The following is a 12,129-nucleotide window of genomic DNA, read 5'->3' as shown; positions in this document are numbered from 1 at the left end:
CTGGGAAAGAAGTGACCACACCATTGGATTCATCACAACAGACTCTAAACATAAGGCCCCCTCTCTTGTGACAATCTGTTTCCCTTCCAAAGGGGCAGAGTCTTTGGACTTCTCTGTGGTTTTTCCTCCCAGTGTGTTGGCAGGTCAGTTCTCGGTCACAACTCAAAGCCTGCACAATGTCCTTTTTCTCCTTCCTTCATTATGGTTTTAATAAGAATTAAGCATTTACAAGGTTATGGATTGACAAGGGGGCTCCTCATGAGTTTGCCGATATGGCGGTGAAAATACTGACATGCCGGAATTCCTTGGGCGAGCGCAATCCTGCTACCCCCGCTAAACTGGGGTATTACTGGCATCAACAGCCATTGGCCGGTATTACCAGACGATTTGTGTTGGTAATACCGATGCCACCCCTAAACTGCCCGAATTAACTGCATGGGAATTACTGGCACTGGAAAGACTGTCACTGCCGGAAAGCAGAAGTTTAAAACTCAATCTACTGCGATTCTCCCATTTCCCATTGCCATCCAGTTACAGAAGAGGTGCCAAAAGAATGTCCCAGCAAAAGAAGTCCGGGTCCCCGATCTCCAGCTCGACAAGCCCAAATTCACAGACATTGATCAAACACTCTGATGCTCTGTTTGACACCATGCACAGGAGAACAAGTGTGCAGAGAAAGCCTGCCATATGAGCAGAGGTGAGGACAAAGTTGACGGGTGTGGGGACTGTTCCCCATATGACAAGGGATTGCTGCAAACACTAGGATGACCTCAAAGCTACCTCAAAGCAATGGTATGGAGCCTCAATGCAAAGCAGAGGAGGGAGGACGCCGCCACAGGTGGAGGGACGGTTGAACCCCTCCGCCTCACAAACTGGGAGGAGACAGCCAGCTCCATACACCACATGAAGGGAATCGATTGAGTTGGCAGTGCAGAGGGTGGAGCAGGGACCCAAGGCAATGGTGGTAAGTGCAACAGACACAATGCACATTAAAATGTTGTGTCCAAATGCATGCATCCCCCAGCAGAGAAGCACTAAATGGGCAAGGGAATTGGTCCAACACATGTCAGTCACAACAAATAGCCAGTGAAGAGACATGTGCCAGAGGATGCAGGTATATTCAGCCATGCACAAGCACAGTAGCTGAAAAATGCATCCCTACCTATGGACACACGAGAAGCACTCATGTGTGCCAAGTGAGTCCATGTCATGAATTGATGGTCCACCGCACACACAACAGCAAGCCATTTTGACAGGCCAACATGTAGGAGCCCACATTGGAGCCAACACACTTAAGTAATCCACATGGAATGAGCAGCTGCAGGACACACACAATGTCACATGAGTATAATTCAAGCCCGTAGACATGACTAAAATGACTAATTGCATGCCATTAAATACCCAACAGGCAGACAGTCCACATACAGTGATGGGGCTAGGTCATGAACATCTGGCATCCAAACCTGTTCAGGCCACACCCTTGCTTCCAGTTCCTGTAGACTTCCTCTGAGGCCTAGGAGGCTACCAGCTCCACATGTCTACAATCCAGGGCTGCCACCGACTTGGGCATTCTGGCAATTGTGAATAACCATGCCTTAGTTGCATTCACTTGTGCCTGGGTGGTGGGGAGGGCAATGTGCTGGCCCACATGATGCAGGAGAGCACCTGACCCAGCACTCTGGAGAAGGCAGGCTGTGAAATGTCATGCAGTTGGCTCACTGAGTGTTGGAATGTGCCTTTGGCCAATAAGTGCAGGACAGAGACCTGCTTGACCAATGGTGGTATGGCTTTCTTGATGCAGATCCTGCTCCCGATGTCCTCCTAGATGTGGGTGAGGAAGTCTGTTATCGTCTCCCTGTTCAGGCTGCACGGGTGAGGATTTGTGTGTCTCTGAGGGTCCATGGTGTGTCCCCTTCATTTGGTATGGCTGCACACCTTGTGTGGGGTAGAGGAGTAGACCAAAAGCGACTACCCCTCCCCTCTGTTGAAGGGCAGGTGAACATGTCACTCAGGGCCCATGCCCTGCCCCCCACTCCAACATTGTAAAAGCAAGTAGCATTATCCCAGGCAAGTGCATTAGGGAATGAATACAATGTAAATTGAAAGTGGCAATAATAAGTGATAGGGGGGTACATGGGCACGTTCAATATACATAAAGCAAATTACATTCATCATGAAGCTACATAAACAATAAGTTAAACGAATTAAGCATATTACACTGCACCCATTCATGTAGGAAACACATATATAAAGAAAAGCACACATTTGCACACACCATGAATAAAACATGGATACATTGCATTAACATAGAAATGCGATAGCAAAAGGTATCCATCTCATTTAAAATGGACGCCATAGGCATGCATTATAATTAAATACAGGTTTTGAGCCTCAGGAATGTTAGAGTTGCTTAAGCCACAGAAATATTGGTCCAGGCAGGGTTGAGAAAGTATAAAAAGGAGAGTCTGCTCAAGCAGAGCCAGGTGCATGAACTTGGCAGAATTAAATAGTAGAATGGACCATTTTTAGCAGTCTTTCTCAAGAGCTTTAATATAAAGGAAATTGGCAGTAAGTGAGAAATTGATAAAATACACAATGAGCCAATCAGACTGAGACAGCATGTTTGTGTCCATGGCATGTTGGTTAGAGCCTATGTCATCTCATAACCGCTTCCATCCAGCCTCTGAGTTGCAAAACATGTCCTGTGTGCATTAAAATGAGAATAACACATTTTATGATGGTCAGTAGGAGAGGACATAATGATGCATTTCAGGAAGCATGTGTACCCAATAAGTGAGGGCAATTTATTATAGTCATAGAAATTAGACCAATTAGATTGTAGGATTCATTTTAAAACAAGACTGATGTATGTTGATGTTTTTGTTATAAATATATGTTGGAAATTGGAGGGATTTGAGACTTTCTTCTTTTCACCTTAAACACCATGGTTGACAGAACAAATGCTGCCAGCCGTTGGGGAAATAAAGGTATCTGTACCTTGCACAATTGTGTGTTTCTATCCTTGGATGGCTGTATTGGGTTGTGTCTGAGAAATGGTCCCATCTACAGTGGTGTCTCTTTTCAAGCAGCATCTGCCTCCTCCTCTCCAATGCATCCTTCTGCCTTTGGTGGTCCTAGGTTGGCCTGGAGCAGCTCCATGTCCATGTACACTGTGGTGAGTGGAAGCATGGTTGTGCAGGGAAGCATTTTTGAGGAATGGCTGGCCCTTTTGTACTCCTCCTGTCTGCATTGGATGCACCTGGGTGGATTGGGTGCACCAGTGGCCTCAGTGCCATCACCTGTGTTTTTACCACCTGCTAAGTCTCTGCCTGGATTTTGCCAGTATTACTGGCTAAAACGCCGGTATTACCGTTGTTTCCCTTTTCATAATCAGCTGGTCATAACATTATTTATTTATTTACATTTTTAAAGCGCTCACACAGCCCGCAGGCATCGAGGCGCTGTTACAGGAATTGTTTTTGTTTTTTAGTTACGTAATTGATATTTATTTTTTTGTCTTAGTTGCGTATTTATAACACACTTAAACACCCAGAGGTTTCTAAGCGCGGACCCGGGGATCGAACTTGTGTTGCTTTGTGTCGTCTTGCTTCAAAGGCGTGCACGTTGCCACTGAGCTATCCTGCCCCCCACGTTGTGCCTGTAATATCGGGGCTGGTGGTTCGTTCTTCGGTAACACTGTTGCCAATATTACAGGCGCTGTTATTTATGGTGGTGAGTGTACCGGCACCGGTAACACCAGTAACATGGTTACTGCTGACTTGTAATGGGCGAAAACGGTAAAAGTGCTGGTAACCGCAATTACCATCACTTGTACTGTATACTGGCAATCTCGTAATGAGCCACAAAGTCTTTATGCTTGTACAAAACACGATATGTAACTTTCTTTATAAAAAAGTGTTAATTATTAAAATGTTGAACAATGAAATTCCGTATTCACTTTGTAGAGTAACTCACATTAACTGATACAATTTAAACAAGAACTAGTTTGGACATTTGCAGTTTTTCATTGCATTTTGATTTCATAGGCATGCATTTGTGTTGGCCCCATAAAGAACAGGTCCAGATCAAAGATCGTGCAAGATACTGTTCAGGTCATCACATTGCTATTGATTACATGAGCTGTTACACTCTGCTGGTTGACTAATTCATTGGCGACCAAGGCACAAAACCCAAAGCTTACACAGCCTGTGGTGAAGCTCCTCTTTCCGAGCTGACTTGTAATCATCAATATTTTTTTTTTAAAACAGCATAATGCCTCAGTTACCAAGGGCCATAACTATGTCCAAAAGAATGAGGTAAATCATAATTATCCACATGTTATAGATATGACAGTCCTACTCCAAAAAATAATGCCGAGAGCAGAGCATGTGTAATTGTTTGCAGAAAGATGAGATGTTTGTGCTGTAACATGTCCCAGTGCAGCACCAGAAATATCCATCAGACATGATGGACTTGGTGTAGCAAGAAGGACAGGAGCAGCAACAAGGACTGTGATGAGTAAGGGGAAGAGGGAGAGGCGCGGGTATTTAGGAAGAGGGACTGGGACAAGAAAGAGGGAAGAACACCTTGAATGAAGAATGAGGACTGGAATTAAAAGAGTAACTGAAAAGAGTGGGATTAGGAAGAGGATGAGAAATGGGATGAGAAAGTGGGACTTGGAACAGAAAGAAGAAAAGGGAGTGTGCAGGTGATAAGGAATAGGCAGAAGAAGGAGGAAGAGGAGAAAACATAGAGGGACTGACAATGACAAAATAAGTAAAACGGAATAGGATGAGGAGTAGGGACTGGGCAAAGAAGAAGAGGGACTGGGACTATGAAGAGAAACATGTACTTGGTTTCAGGGAGATGGATGGGAAGTCGAAGAGGGTCAAAGAGTAGACAGGAGCATGGGGAATAGGGAAACGAAAAAAAAGGGACAGTGATGAAGGGAAGGACATCTGTGGAAGAGGAAGGGAACATTGGCACAGAAGAGGGACTGGGATGAGCAAGAAGAGGGACTGGGATGAGAAAGAGGGTCTAGGTCAAGGAAGAGAAAGTGGGACTGTGATGAGTAAACATAAATAGAGTATGAGGAAAGGAAGGTTTAGGAGGCAGACAGACTGGTTACAGGGAGCTCAATGTGATGGGAAGGAGGGATTAGGATGTGAAAGAGGGTCTAGGCAAAAAAAGGAAGAGGGATTGGGATGAGCAAGAGGGACAAGGAAGATGAATTGGGAAAATGAAGGTATGCAGAGGACAAAGAGGGTCTAGGGTATGGAAGAGAAAGATGGACTTAATGTGTGGAAGAGAGAAAAAGAAGATGAGGAGCTGAGATAAGGAAGATGGACTTGGATAAGAAAGAGGGTAATGAAAGAGGACTAGAGACCTGCGTTATGAAGATGGACTAGGAAGGTAAAGAGGGACAGGGATGAGGAAGAGTTGGGTCAGAAGACAACTGAGATGAGCAAGAGGTAGAGGGAATGGACTAAGGAAGAGGGACTGGATTGAAGAAGTGGAAGTAGGAATGGGAAAAGCATAAGAATAGAGGACTGGGACAAGGAAGGGGAACTGGGAAGGGGAAGATGAATGAGAACATAGATGAGAAGGTGGGTCATAGATGTGGAATAGGGATTGGTTTGAGGAAAAAGGAGAGAGACTGGGAATTGAACGTGGGAAAGGAAGAAGGAAGAGGGAATTGTACATGTAAGAGAGACCTGGATAACAAAGATGAAGAGAGACTGGTCCCAGGATTAGATAGAGGATTGGAATGAGGAGGAAAAACATGGACTGTGATGAAAAGGAGGAAGGAGGAGTTTGTACTGGGACCAGCAAAAGATGGACTAGGACAAGGAAGAGGGACAAGGCTGAGGAAGAAGAAAAGGGACTGGGACAAGAAACAGGGATTGGGAAAAGGGGGCAAGTCTGCAGAGCAGCAAGAGGGAACTGGGGGGGGGGTGAAGAATGACTGGACCAATGAAGAGGGAAGGAGAAGAGGGAGATGAACCTGGTGGAGGAAAAGGAAGAAGGAAGAGAAAGAGAGACAAGTATGAGGAAGACAGAATAGGACAAGGAAGAGGAAGGGGGACTGTGATAAGGACAAGGACTGATAATAGGGATAGGGATGAGGAAATAAATGAGGGAAATGGATGAGATTGTGGCACTGAAAAGAGGAAATTGAACAGGGAATGTGATGGGAAAGAAGAATAGGAATTGAAACGAGGAAGGCAGCGAGGGACTAGCCAATGAAGGGTAGTGACTTGAGTAACTGGGAATATGATGAGGAACATGACCTCTCTCCTGGTTGTGCCACTTAGAGTAAAGGGGGATAGTTCACAGATTGCACCTCTGCAACAATTGATGCTGATGTGCTGTGCTACCTCGACTGGGAATGACGAAGAAGAGGTCTGTGAGTCCTGCGTCAGGTTTTGGGAGCCTGTGGGTATCAGAGGAAACCTCCCAACAGCAACATGATGGGGTTATTCTGCTTCCTCCAAACACCAAAACGTAGAGTAATGGTTTGCCCACAGGTTTTCCTGATTGAGTAAGCCACTGCTCAATATGGCAGTTTGCGTTGAAGTCCCTGCAATAGAAAGGAGATATTTAGGCCTAAATGGGTCTTATTATAAGTTTGGTGGTATCTCTGCGGTAAATCTGCAGTGAAACCACCAAACTGTATTACCATTACCAACACTTTATCAGCGGTTTTAGTCCCCATTAATTGGAGTCCGTAGGACTCCATGGGTAATTTTGGCTGTATTGCTGCCGGCCGTAGTACTGCTGAATTTGCTGATTTTGGCCAGTAAGGTGGTAGAATTGCTTCCAGCTTCCTGCTGCAGGTTTTTCATCCACCTTACTCCCAAACCTGAAGTTGGGTGGTTCGGTAATACTGTGGTAACGGTATTACCGTCACATTTTTACAACACTGTGCAACTCGTAAGCCTGTGTCTAATAAATTTGAACATTTATGTGTGCTGGTGTCTAGACCATGCATATGTCGAACCGGTGCACACAGCTGCACCTTAGAGTTTCCAGGGAACTAAAGGCATGATGTTCCAGGAACCGCAAGTGAATGTCGGGTCCCTGTTGATTTCTGTCATAGTGATCGCTGGAAGGAGTCTGCAAGGAACAAGCTGCATTAGTTTGGATCCTAAGTGGTAGTTGCACCCCTGGTGGAGCTACACAGGACTCCCTGATGAAAAGTGGAACAACCCAAGGCAGAGCCTGTATATAGGACCATTCCCTATCTAAATATACAGTCCCCCTTTGGTCACTGTTTATCTTGTGTATTGTCCAATACCAGCTCTATGGATCTTTTGTGGCCCATGAAATAGTCAGCCATTATGATTCCCTCTATTGCAAGGAACATGCTGCAGGATGTATCTGAAGACTTTGATTACCTTTACTGTTGTTCCCTGAACAAAACATCTGTTCTATCATTAAAAAACATCTAACAATGAATATACAAGAGAAACAGTGCTCTGGCATATCATATACACAAAGAAGTTGGCAAGCACAGGATATTGTTATTGTCCTATTACGAGTTTGGTGGTATCTGGGTGGTAAATCTGCTCAGATACCACCAAACTGTATGACCGTTATTGTCACCTGTTCCGGCGGTATTACCGCTGGATTACTAGTGCCGGCAATAGTTGTAAATCCCCAATCCATGATTTGCAGTTATTGACGGCACTGGAAATGCCTGTCCTAGTAATACTGACGATGTTTGCCGGCACTTCACCTGACTTACCTCCAGTTCTTAGCTGGAGGTAAATCAGGTGCCTCACCGGCAAACTTGTACTTTGCTGGTGCAGTAACGTGCCGGTAAATGCACCAGCAAAGTCGTAATGATATTTCACATTGACTGGAAAGTGATATGCAAAGTCATTGCTAATGCAGATGCATCACAGAGAGCTCTACTTGTATGATGAGAAGAAGGGAAACCCCATTCTTGGTAGAAGCTGATTTTACTGCATGTTAAGTAAATATTGACTCGTCTACATATCTGCCAAATTATATATTGCATTTGTTTCCACAGAGAAATAGGGATTGAGAAAGAAGAAAGCCTGAGAGGAAAGATTACAAAATTTATGAAATGTGAAGCCAATGAACATCATCCAGTTGCTCCGAAGCTTCCTACTCAAGTTGACTGTCTCCTCTCAACATTCTTCCTGGAACTTGTGTGCACAGACGTGGATGGCTTCCGCAAGGCTCTGAAAGACATGTTATCGCTGTTGAAAATAGGTGGCCATTTTGTGTTGGTGCTAATCCTGGGATGCACGTTCGGGATGTGCGGCACAATCAAGTTGCCTGTTTTATGCCTAGAAGAGGAATGTGTGAAAGCAGCTGTGATTGACGCAGGCTGTGTGACTAAAGAATCAAAAAAAAATAAGAGAGTTAATCAAACCAAATATTTTGTTATGGATTGTGATAGTGGGCTGTGCCTTCTTGCATGTAAAGAAAGGAATGTGCAATAACTACATAATTTGGCCATGTAAAAGATAAGATGTAACACTTGCATGTTGATTCCTCAGTGTTCTCTGGTCATGTCGCCATGTCCATATCGCTTCTGGGTTGATGCTTAACACTGATTGTTTGATTGCAGATATTTATATATTGATTTTTTAGAAGGTGATTTAAAGCATTGCAAAGGGTTCGCTTTTGATGTATAACTCATGTTACCCTTAAAAGACAAACTATAATAAAACTCTTCCCAATATGAGATCACGTAATGACTGCATGTCATGATGTTTTCAATTATTTTTGTGAACATTTCGGTACTTATTTTGCACCAAACAGAGTGTTAAATATGATCATAAAAGCAAAGCATATTTCTTTTACGTTCCCATTTTTCGGTTCTTGCCTTATGCAGCTTTCTCTAAGAGACGTGCCCAGTGGTGTTGTTTTGTTGGTATTTTTCACGTGGTTCATGGCCACCAGATGGGATGGGGCTGGCATGATCAGTGGTGTGTCCAGAAGGTGTATTTAGGAGGTTGGGGGCACTTACTGTTTCTGATAACATTAACAAGCCAAATATATATATTATGGTGCAGCAGCCACCACTCTGTAGTTAAGGTGTGTATCTAGTGCCGTAGGAAACTGGAAAATTGAATTGCTAATAGCTTTTGACTTGCAGGACGGATTTAGCTGATATTTTGCGAACAAAAAATGTGTGAATTGAAAGGTCTTCCACAACCTCACATGTACTCAACATGTGCTCCCCTTCTTTTTTCCAGGTCCCCTCACTGTGTGACGCAAAACCAATCCTGGGTGTGCCTTGCAGCTTTGCCGCTGTGATCTCGTGAGATTCCCACGTTCTTCCAATGATAAACCAAACATTTTCTACCTGTAACTTGATCCCCAACCCAACCCCAAATCCAATCTTCACATGGTGTTTTCTTTTCCACTCCCAACCTCTAGCCAGGTGGGATTGCTATTGCAATTGAAATTGGTATTTATATAGTGCCTAAAGGCCAGCCTATGTAAGCGCTGTGGTTCAAAACAATCAGTGTTCAAAGAGGAGTCAACCTGTGTACCCACAGGGCCCTTTAAGATAAGGTAGCAATACTTTGAGATAGATGGGGATGCAGAAGTTACTCAAACATCAATAATCAAATCAACTCAGGAAGTTGGCAAAAGTTAGTCTGTTTTATTTGCAATTGTCTAAAACAGGGAGTTACAACGGACATCACAGGATGTACGCTTGCTTTTGCTCTGCTCGTTTAATAAAAAACACAGTTTATATAGTAAAATCTTGTCATTTATGATGTCATCCTACGTGGCGAACTACAAAAACCTACTTGGAAAAGTGATAGGCTTAAAGGGAACATCTAAGTATATGGTCCATACTTGACAGGGAAAGTGATTGGGCCTCTAACATCAGGTTGGCAACTAAGTGCATGTCATCTACATCTTCATATATAACACAACGCTCAATTGGCTCACAAGCTACAGGGCTCTTTGATACGTGGCCATCTATAATTGGTTGGCACCCTCGTACCCCTCTGTAATATTCCACACACGCTAGCAGCATGCAGGCTTATACCCCAGGTGCTCGTGGGCTGGTCTTGACCATACTTTCCCACCCAATTAGCCTGCCATCCATCATCACTCTTGCCGTCTGCCAGTCAATTAGCCTTTGAACGTGACCTTGTAAATGTTCTCTGTGCCTGAGAATAAAAGGGAGTATAAGCATACTTTGTCTCTTGGTTTCGGTGTAGCTCGACCCAATGTCTATTTTCATCTGACCATGTGACTGGAGACCATGTTTCTGAGCTTTTTGGAGCATTTAATTATCTTAAATGATGAACCTCTGACGTCTTCAGTGTCCTTCCACCCAACCTCAGACAGGAGCCTGTTCTCTTCTCACATTTCCAACTACTGAATGAAAACCCAGGCTCACAGTGTCCTTGACTTCTTGGTGGTGGGCCAGCCAAGCCTTTCTTGAATTCTTCCTCCATCATTAGCTATTTTCTAACTGAGCGACACTGAAAAGCCTTTCTACACACAGGGTCCAAGCTCTGTTAAAGTGCGTTGTGCAACATCCATATTCCATAAATTCCTATGTATATACATTGGCGTATCGCTGCAAACTATTCACTATATAGCCAGCTTTATGATCACTTCATCTGTACATTGAGAAATCAGTCTGGCTCTGACCACTACCTCAGACCCCACGAACTAGTAACAGGGAGGCAAATGAGAATGCCTCTAACTCCTCCATCGAGGACTAGGAGTGATGCCCAGACAACTGCAGAACTGTTAGGAGATGAGCACTGTGCATATTTAACATGTATGACTGCGAGTATCTCTGTTATTTCAGATCAAATCACATTTAACGGCCCTTTCATAGTGGAGGACATTACTCCATCAGCAGTCAAGGTCCACGGGAGACACGCTTGGATTCATCTCGGAGACGAGATAGTACACTAGAGAGGTCACTGCACGCCCTCCCCATTCGGAAGCAAGTCAAGGAGAAGAAGTTCAGCGCATGGAGACTAGATCAATGACGAGGAAGAAGGACGCAGAGACTGTCCAGTAGACAGACACAAGTGTACACATGGACTGTGGTTCCCGAGACACACTTTGTAACTGCTAAGCAAGGAGGTTAAAATCTATTGTTCTTGGGCCACAGGAGTTTGCTAACATTGGACTATGAAGCATTAAGGTCCTGAAGGAGAAAAATGCCAGATCTTAAATTCCTTTTCGATGACTGGAAGAGGGAGCAGTTCATCGACTCCTTTCCTACAGAGTTTCTCTTTGGAGGTGCCCATGGTGGTGACTGATGTTAACACTTATCGGCTCGTTCTTGTTGTTTTTCTCTTCATTTTGCAAGCATATCCTGGACTGGATGGGAGAACTTGTGACATTCATCTGTTTTGCAAGATCCTAAAAATGATCCAATCATGAGGAGATTGCTCTCAGCCATTATTGAGCAGATTCTCCAACTGCCTGAGTATTTTACGGAAAGTGCAGATGGTCCTATCTAACAAAGTTGCCCACAGACTGCTTTTTATGAACTTTTATTATCTGCTTCAGGAGCACCCTTATGTTGTTGGATGACAGACCAACACTCGTGTATTTCTGAGAGATCCCAGGAATCGACCTGCAATAAATTGTCTGATACACAAGATAATCGAGCAGATACGTCTACAACCTGAGCATCTGATAAACTTGCCCGATTAAAGTCACCTTTTCCTTCCTTAAAAGTAATTACAGGCAAGATGAGGAATATTGATGAAAATAATAATGTAGCAGACAACGAGAGAGCTAAGCGACGTGCAAGAAATCACTACTGTTGGAGTGTGATGTATTGGTATATAATATATACATGCATTATATTCATTGTTATTTTTCTGTTTCTCACGGTACACAGTGTTTATTATGTTGGTCCAAAGAGAGCAGTGGTTCCCATGTATCTTCCTATGCAGAAGGAAACAGATATAGCAGGCTTGCGAAAGCCAAGGCCCTATGTGATTGTTCCTACACCAGTAGTACACGTGAGGTCACTTAGCTCCACAATGACTGGCTCTATAGGTCCTTTTGGAGGGCGGTCCATGTTTAATTTAGTTTAGTTTATTTATTTGTAGAGTGCGCCTAGTGTGAGGTATCTGGGCGCTTAAGCATAAGTAG

This window comes from Ambystoma mexicanum, chromosome 7q (assembly GCF_040938575.1).
Source record: "Ambystoma mexicanum isolate Mex_15411 chromosome 7q, UKY_AmexF1_1, whole genome shotgun sequence".
Taxonomy (NCBI): Eukaryota; Metazoa; Chordata; class Amphibia; order Caudata; family Ambystomatidae; genus Ambystoma; species Ambystoma mexicanum.
This window is presented reverse-complemented; position numbering follows the sequence as displayed.